Source organism: Halictus rubicundus, unplaced genomic scaffold (genome assembly GCF_050948215.1).
Source record: "Halictus rubicundus isolate RS-2024b unplaced genomic scaffold, iyHalRubi1_principal scaffold0023, whole genome shotgun sequence".
In the NCBI taxonomy this organism is placed as follows: domain Eukaryota; kingdom Metazoa; phylum Arthropoda; class Insecta; order Hymenoptera; family Halictidae; genus Halictus; species Halictus rubicundus.
In genome coordinates this window covers 2,040,900-2,049,957 of record NW_027488564.1, presented here as the reverse complement: position 1 = coordinate 2,049,957, position 9,058 = coordinate 2,040,900, and positions in this window count along the sequence as shown.

Here is a 9,058-nt window from a genome sequence, read left to right as displayed (position 1 = left end):
GACGTGAGAGAGAGAGAGAGAGAAAGACAAAGAACAATAGAGGATAGAGAACACCCGAAAGGCCCGGCGGTAAAGGTCCACACACAACGTGAGGGGTCGGTCTAACGGTCAATCTAAAAGTAAGGTAGGAATTAGAAAGAACTTATACCACAGAGGGATAGCCAGGGTAATAAGTACACCGGATATAAAGTTTTAGAATATCGGACAGAAACGGGTGGAACTCGAAAATAGGCCGATCATAATAAAATTTTAGGAGGGTCTATTTCGGAGGGTGGCGAGTCGAAGGGGGCCGGAAAGGAGAAGTTATTCTCCCCCCTGAAAACCTTTTTGCTCTACACCCACCCATTTCGGAGATATAGCGATTAGCAGGCTTATTTTACGGAATTTAGGGAAACGGACCAGACGAAAGTAAAGTGCTCGCCCGTACCTTTACAACGAGCCGCTGAACGCCGGAATCGGTTATAGTTTAAAATTAGCGTGCATACCGGGTGACCAAATAATTTCGGATCAGAAAAAATTCTGAGTACGTGGGTCGACTCGGTAGGAGTATGTAAGGGGTGTTTTTGAACTGGGGAACGAAGTTCCCCAAGGCAAAAAATTTTTTCGAACCCCCCCCCCCCCTTTTCGAGATAACAGCACTGACAAGGGGAAGGAGCCGATTTTCGAAAAAACTTTCAACGAGGCAAATTACGCATTCAGCGAGGGCTTTACAACCATATAAGAATAAGTGGGGGTTAACTATCCAAAAACCCCCACTTCCCTCTTGCGAAATCCTGAATTTAGCAGAATTTTAGCATTTTTTAGCGTTTTTTCGTCACGTTCAGACGACTGCAGACAAGTCGAAGCGTTTTTAGAATTTTTCCCGTCGATCGCACGAGATGTTTCCAAAAATTCTAACAATTTTGCGAAATTCGTCAAATTTCCGAAGTTAGCAGGCAGAGAGAACTTTGCAGCCGTGAAGTAGATTTCTGCGGACCTCGGCGATTCTGTGCGATTTGTAGATAACATAGGTTAGGTTAATAGAAAAATTAGAATTACAACTGTTTGCGTTAGTTTTTTGGTTTTTAGTTGATAGGTTTAGCTAGTAAAGTATTAGAGTTTAGGTTTTAGATTTGTAATCCTAGTGTTAATCTCGAGTCTAGGTACTTTAAGTGTTAGTATATATATAAAATAGATTAAGTCTAAGCGAATCGATTAGAGTAAATTAAATTAAGTACATGCGTAACCAGCGATAATAGATTTTTAACGATCTTTGTAGAAATTGAAAAGTCAAATAGAGGCAAATACCTTTAATTCTCCGTGTCTTCCGACTTACTGCATTCCCCTACCTACAAATAATACAAATAAAATGTAATAAAATAAAATAAACAATAAAATACAATAGCTTAATAAAATTAAAAACAAGAAATCAGTAATAGAAATAGTATTAAAATCAAATCATAATAGCTTAGCTCTCTATTAGTAATAAAAAAAGCAACAAATTGTCAGATAAATTACCCTTCAAAAGACAAGATAGTAGATAAGAACAAGATAGTAGTAGTTATACAAAATAAAATAAATAAATAAAAAAGTTAGCAAAAATAATATACTAATAGCAGAAAAAGATACTAATAGCAGAAAACATTCGTAGTTAAAAGCTAAAATACAAAATTTAAAGTCTTATAGATACAAAAACAGGGAAAAGGGCATTAAGGAAAGAGAGGAAAGGTAAAGGGTAGGTTAAAAAACGCCGGGAAAACGATAGGGACAGAAGGGGAGAGCCAGGGGGGGTTTAAGATACCGAACCGTAACGGCCGACCCCGAGCGAAAGCGAGAGGACAAAGTAAGAGACAGCCTAACACAATAACACGCTCCGAGGACGATAACGACCGCCACCACGGACACCCACAAACAAAGACACACATACAGCATTCACTTGACACATACGTTAGCACAAACAGACAATACGGTTTCAAATCAATACGACAGTAAAAGAAAAATAGCATACCGAAAAGAAAACGAAAGAAAGAGAGAACAAAATAAGTAAAAAGATGGATGAGGAAGAAAAGTTCCTCACACCAATGCAACCAGCAGCAAAAAGCAATGTCTTTAAGAAAAGCTCTAAAATAAAGCATAGCGCGGAAAAGGAAAAGGATAGATCCTTGATTAAAAGACCAAGAGAAAACGAAGAGGAAACCGACACAGACTCGGTAATCTCGGACGTAATCCTGGTCGGAAGTACGGCTTTAAAAAAGAAACGACTAGAAGATATAACTCTCTACGCAATCAACCAGACCGACGACGAAGAGAAGGATGAGGAAGACGACGTATTAAAACTAATAGGGCAACTAATAAAAATCCTCAAAAAAACTAAAAATTCAACACGCGAGGTTAAAAATTATTGTGCGGACCCACTAACGGAGGTAAAAAACGTGACGAAATGTCACGCCAGCCAAGCAGACAGACAACTCGAAGAGGCGATCACCAAGCTAAAAAATATTGAACTTTTAATAGAAAATAAACAACTCAAAAATAGTATACTGCATAGAGATATGGGAACCCAATGCTCCTTAGCTAAAAACGAAAATAATGTTCCACCGAAACCCGAAAAGCATAAAAAGACAGCAGAAGGACTGAAGAAAAGATTAATGTATGAAAGTGAAGCGGAAGAAGCAAGCGGCAAATTGAACAAGGAAATCGACCATGATAAAGAGAAAGAAAACGAATGGAAGACAGTCGAGAATAGAAATAAAAACGAGGAGAAGAAAGCTTTAAGGAAAAAGAAGAAAGAAGAGGAAGAAGCAGCAGAAGCAGAGAAAAGGAAACGGGAACAAGAAAAGGAACGAGAAAAAAGAAACAAGCTTCCTCCGCCTCCAAAATCGGAAGCTATAATCATTAAAACATCAGAAACAAGGACCTTCGCGGATTTATTTAAGCAACTAAAGACCAATGCTGGAGATAGATTGAATGGAATTCATACAGTAAGAAAGTCCAGGGGAGGAGATCTCGTTATAGAGATGGAAAAGGGTACCACTGGCGGAGATCTGGAAAAATTCGCGAAGGACACCCTAGGGGGAGATTGCAAAATCAGGAGAATGGCCCCCAAGGTAGTGTACGAAATAAAAGATCTCGATCCAACAATCGACAGAGGGGAACTCCAGGAGGAACTCGAAAAAATTCTAGGAATTCAGAAGGATGAAATAGAGGTAAAAAATATCCGATTCGGATACGGAGGAACTCGGATGGCCATAGTTGCCCTTCCGGCTAAAATATTGGAAAAATTGGGACAGGAAAATAAATTAAAAATCGGCTTTACAAACTGCAGAGTCAAAAGGACTCAGAACATTTTAAGATGCTACAAGTGCCACGCTTTCGGGCACTTATCGTACAACTGCACGTTAGATCTGAAGGGTCAAGAACTCTGCAGGAGATGCGGGGCAATAGGACACCAAATTAATGGCTGTGAGGCAATAAGATGCTGTGTCCTCTGCATCCGAGAAGGGATACACGCATCGAAGGCCGAACATGTTGCGGGGGCGGTAAACTGCCCGCAATATAAAAAATTTTTGGAGCAATCAGCTAGGAGTAACGCATAAAATTCAATTTAAAATTATTGCAAATTAATCTGAACCATTGTAGGCTCGCTCACTGCTTGCTAACACAAACAGTCGCAGAAACGGGAGTGGACATCGTTCTGATTTCAGAGCCACTTTACAATCCAGGAAACTGGATTTACTCAACTGGAAATTCAGCAGCAATCTGGGTCACTAATACAAACGGCTTTAAAAGACAAGAGGACGGAGACAGGGTACAGGAAGACTACTGTAGCGACTCGACGGCTACCACGTCCCCGGAAAAACCCGGTTCGGTTATATGACCGGAATTACCCCGAGGGTCTTTACCTAGGCCCATTACGAGCCAGACGAGGATGGGTCTGCCGTACATCTGGCAACCAGACTCGCCTGGCCCGATATCGTCTTGCCGGTAAATGGCCTCGGTTTGCATCGGGTCCAGCTACCCCAGGTATACGTACATACCTGATAGCTGGCCCCGTGCAGCCGAGAAACTTCCCGCGGACGTTTCCGCATCTGGCAAAGTTTTCCGGGGACGACCTTCGTCTCCCCTCCATGGGACTCGTTGTCCTTTGTTAGTGGACAAAATAAAAAGCCCTCCGTAGGCGTCGGAGGGCCTCACTTTTCGCCTCTTGCTGCGACCGAGTCGTGACAGTCGTCGTATACGATCTCACTCCCTCGCGCCTCGCTAGTCCGCGTTCGAATTTTGTATATTCCGCGAGCTCCGAATAAAAGTCTACGTCTCAACCTGAAAGTGGATAGATTTCCACGGTATCCTGTTCCGCCTACATCCTATCCACTTCACTACGTTGCGGTAAGAATTGATAACCTCACGATAGTAAGTACCTACATTTCTCCAAATATCTCTACGGATCTGTACACATACAAAATAAAGAAACTAATGCAGTTTGTCGACCAGGAACGCCTGAAAGGAAAAAGAATTTTGTTAGGAGGAGACTTTAATGCCAAATCCCCAGCCTGGGGATCTGTAGAACAGAATCTTAAAGGAACTATATTATTGGAAGAAATGCTAAGGATAAACATCTTCCCCTGTATCCCTGAGGGAGGACACACCTTTGAGAGAGGGAAATCCACCTCAAATCTGGATTTCATAGCAACTACCCGGGACCTACAAGAAAAAGACAACAAAATCATTAATAAAGTACTTAATAAAGAAACAGCATCCGATCACAAATATTTGTTCACAGAGATTCAAACTAAGGACGAGATGCAAAGGAACAAGGGAAGTCAAAGCAATAAATGGAAATTATCGAGAACAGGACTCCTCAGGCTGGGGACGGCGCTGCAAAGATCTATCATAGAGGAAGGACTCAACGAAGCAAACTATTTTAATAAAGACGAGGAAACTAAGTTTCTAAACAATATTTATAAAATCTGCGACGAAGAGCTAGATAAACCCGAATCAACGCATAGAAAGGTTAAAAGTAATATCTGGTGGACTCCTGAGTTAAAGAAAGAAAGAGATAAAACCCAGAAACTTAGAAGGTCAGTCCAAAAAGCGAGGAGGAAGGGTAAGGACGACGAAAGGGAGGCCTTAACCTCCCTATACAAACGAGCTAAGAAGAATCTACAAAGACTAATTTCCAAACAGAAAGAGATATCATGGAACGAACTATGCGAAACTATTAATAAGGACATATGGGGCAAGCCCTATAAAATAATCATAAGACAGGTTAAAAAAGACAATCCTCCAGCCTCTCTCTCAGCAGAGTGTGCAGCAAACGTGATGGAGGGATTATTCCCACAAGATTTTAGACAACCTGACGAGCAACCAAGTGGAAACAACGGAAGCAAGAACAATGAGACAGAAAGGGAAAATAGCCTGAGAAACCAAGAGGAGACAATCGGAAGAAACATACCCGAGGTTACCTCGGAAGAAATCATAGCTGCTTCCAAATTGCTGAAATCCGGAAAAGCCCCGGGAAAAGACGGTATGCAACCTGAAATTATAAAACTATTAGCAGAAACAAGGCCGGACAGATTTGCTGCCCTCTTCAAGGGCATTCTAATTAGAGGGAGTATACCACAGCAATGGAAAGTAGCAAGAACAATTCTTCTTAGAAAAGAAGGTAAGGACCCTTCCTCCCACTCTGCCTACAGACCAATTTGTATTCTAGATGCTGTGGCCAAGCTCCTGGAATATGTCATCCGGGCGAGATTACATGGAGAGCTAGGAGAAAGACCTTTCAGCTCAAATCAATTCGGATTCACTAAGGGAACATCAACCATACATGCAATGGAAATCGTCAGGAAAGCGGCAATTGAGGCCTCGGCAAAAAACAGATTTGCGGTCATGATCGCCCTTGACGTAAAAAACGCCTTTAACTCTTTGAGCTGGAAGGCAATCGACAACGAATTAAAAAACAGGAAAATATCCGAGTATCTCGTCCGGATAATAAGTGACTATTTCAGGGGCAGAATGGTAGAATACGAAGCATCGGAAAAATCAATAGAACTGAATATGAAAATGGGAGTCCCTCAAGGCTCAGTCCTCGGCCCTTTTTTGTGGAATTTGGTGTACGATGGACTTCTAAATAGATCGACACCGCCGATGACACAAAAGATTGCCTTTGCAGACGACTTGGCCATTATTATTCAGGCTTCTACCACCAATAGACTCAAGCTGAGAGCAGAAGAAATCGCTGAGGACACCAAACAGTGGATGACCACGGCCGGACTGTCCCTAGCGGAAGACAAAACAGAAATCATGTGGCTGAATTGTAAATATGTTGACCCGAACCTTTGTTTCAGAATAGGAGACGCTGAGATAATACCGAAGAATGAATTGAAATACCTCGGAATAATCTTCGAATCCAATAAAAGTTTTAAAAAACAAATCGAGAAGGCAACTAATAAGGCCATAAGAACAATGTCTGCCCTCAGCAGGATTATGACAAATAAAATGAAGACTAGACAAACAGGAAGAAAGCTGTACTTTATGACTATGGAATCGATCGTGTTATACGGAGCACCAATATGGGCCGAAGCTGCGGAAAAAATTTTCTTTAGAAGATTACTCAGAAAAACGCAAAAAATGGGGCTTACAAGAGTAGTAGCAGCCTATAGATCGGTACCGTTAGAAACTTTAGCAGTCTTAGCGGGGATCCCCCCCTGGGATCTCAAAGTATTGGAAAGAAGAAGAATCTTCGAGGAAGAAAAAGATATGACGTCATTTTTTAGAGAACATGGGCCTAACGCCGCGGAGAATAGAGGACAAAATCCACCACCAACTACTGGCATAGAGGAAGAAACTACGGAAGAAATCGTTGAATTAGCAATTTCCAGGTTCAAAAAACAAATCAGGAAACAAAATAAAGAAATCACTCTCCAAAAGTGGCAAGATGAATGGAACCACAACGTTGTAGGCCGATGGACACACAAACTTATTCCTGATATAGATAAATGGGTAAATAGGAAACACGGCGAGTTGAACTTTTACCTAACACAAGCCCTTACCGGGCACGGAGTCTTTAATTTGTTTAGAAAACGCATTGGCAAAACCGAATCAGATGAGTGCTGGTTCCATCCGGGAACCACTGACACACCGGAACACACTATTGTCTCATGCCAGAGATGGACGGAGGAGAGGAAGCCGCTCTTGGAAGCCCTACGAACCGATGCGGAATCTCTGTCTACGGAGAAAATAATGGACGGTATCCTAGAGAGCGAACCTACTTGGAAAATATTTATGGTCCTCTGCAGAAACATCCTAAGCACGAAGGAAGAAGAGGAAAGAAGAAGAGAGAAAGAGCTGATAGACAATCTGATAATAAGAGGTACAGACGAAGATCTGGAATCTGCCGATGCCGAAATCATGGGAGACCTCTAGATAAGTATTAATCAGATCCTAATTTGCGACTAGTAAAAATAAATATTAGAAAGTATGATACTCGCTAAAATAAATGTAATCTCTCTGTGTTGCAGCGCTTCCCGGGGGCGGGGGGGGGGGACCGAGGAGCGGAGGACATCGCGGGAAAAGGAGGCCTCAATAGACGGTGGAGGATGCCGAAGGTCAACCGACGCCTGTGAAGAAGCGAATACGCGGGACCAGGCTAGGGCGACAACAAGGAGATCAACCACCGCTAAGTAGAGGGAGAAACTTCCAAGCTCAACGCAGACAACCCTTCAACATCTCGGCTCCCCCCCTTGGCCCCTCCACCCTCCCCCGGGGACGCTGTAGCACGGAGCAGACGGTGGAAGGCATTGAAGCTAAAGGACCAGCGGCGTATTACTTGCGGCTCCGGTTGCAGCTCCCCAGGCGCCACTTACCGACTCCGGGCAGAGCGCGACACCGCGAAAAGTAGGATAAAGTAGGGATCGCGCGAGAAAGCGAAGATAGCGAGCGAGAAGTGACAAGGTAAATCAGGGGCATACTCCCAGCGGCGTATTGCTTAGCACCAAGCGACAAGATGGCGGACGACGCTATCAACACGTGGCGAATTTTATTTCATTAAATTATAAGTGTTAGGGGAACTTTTAACGTGCCAAATTGTAAACCCGACGTTTTTTTGGAAACGGCGAATCTTCTGATATAGAAAAAACGACTGAAAAGGGTCTATTTTAAAAGATATTTTCAAGAGGGGGGGGGGGCCAAAAATGAAGATGAAAACAAAAATTTGCACCTTTCTAAATGCCCTCAAAAAATTTGACCAGATAAAATATTAAAAATCTTGATTTTCTAATTAAAAGAAATTTCGTGAAGCACAGAATACGCGGCTCAGGCCGCGGCAATAGTATAATATGTACATAGCCGATTCCAGAACACGGGCGGGTCGCGCGAAGAAAGTTTATCAGGAGGAAAGTATTAACCGGATAGCATAGAATATATTTTAAAATTAGACAGTTAGGCAAAATATTAACCGAAAATAGAAGAAGAAATAGGACACTTGCCCCTCTGTTTCCATACCACAAGGGTAAAACTGGAAAAAATTATAAGACGAGGACGTTAACGTTAGAACAGACCAGGTCAAAGCAATCAAAATATCAAAATTTTGAAATGATGGGGTTACTCGAGTTCAAATACATTGTCTCGGCGTAACACAACACGCCACGACCGAAAAACGCTCGGAGAAACGGGTAAGGAGGGGGAAAGTCACCGAGGCCTCCCGTGCCCCAGGATCGAATTTGAAAAGCATAGCGAATCGAAATCTCACCGAGCAAACATCGTAAGAGAGTATAGAAACGCGAAAATTTCAACCGCACTCGCGAGTTTTACTTTAATTTATTCCTACTCGATAGAATTAGTATGAGTACATATAAAAGTAAAAAGTGAGTGGAAAGTTTAAAGTCAAAAGGATTATAAAAGCCGAAAAGAGAATAAAGACGCGAGTTACACGGAAACCGGGTCAAAAGCCCCTCAGGGGCGGATAAACTGCTTTAATTCGAAATTAAATAATTGAATAACAATTGTATAATTCGTAAGAAAATAGCAGATCATTAAGTATAGAAACTCGAAAAACCAAACGCGAATACCTGAAAAAGAAAAA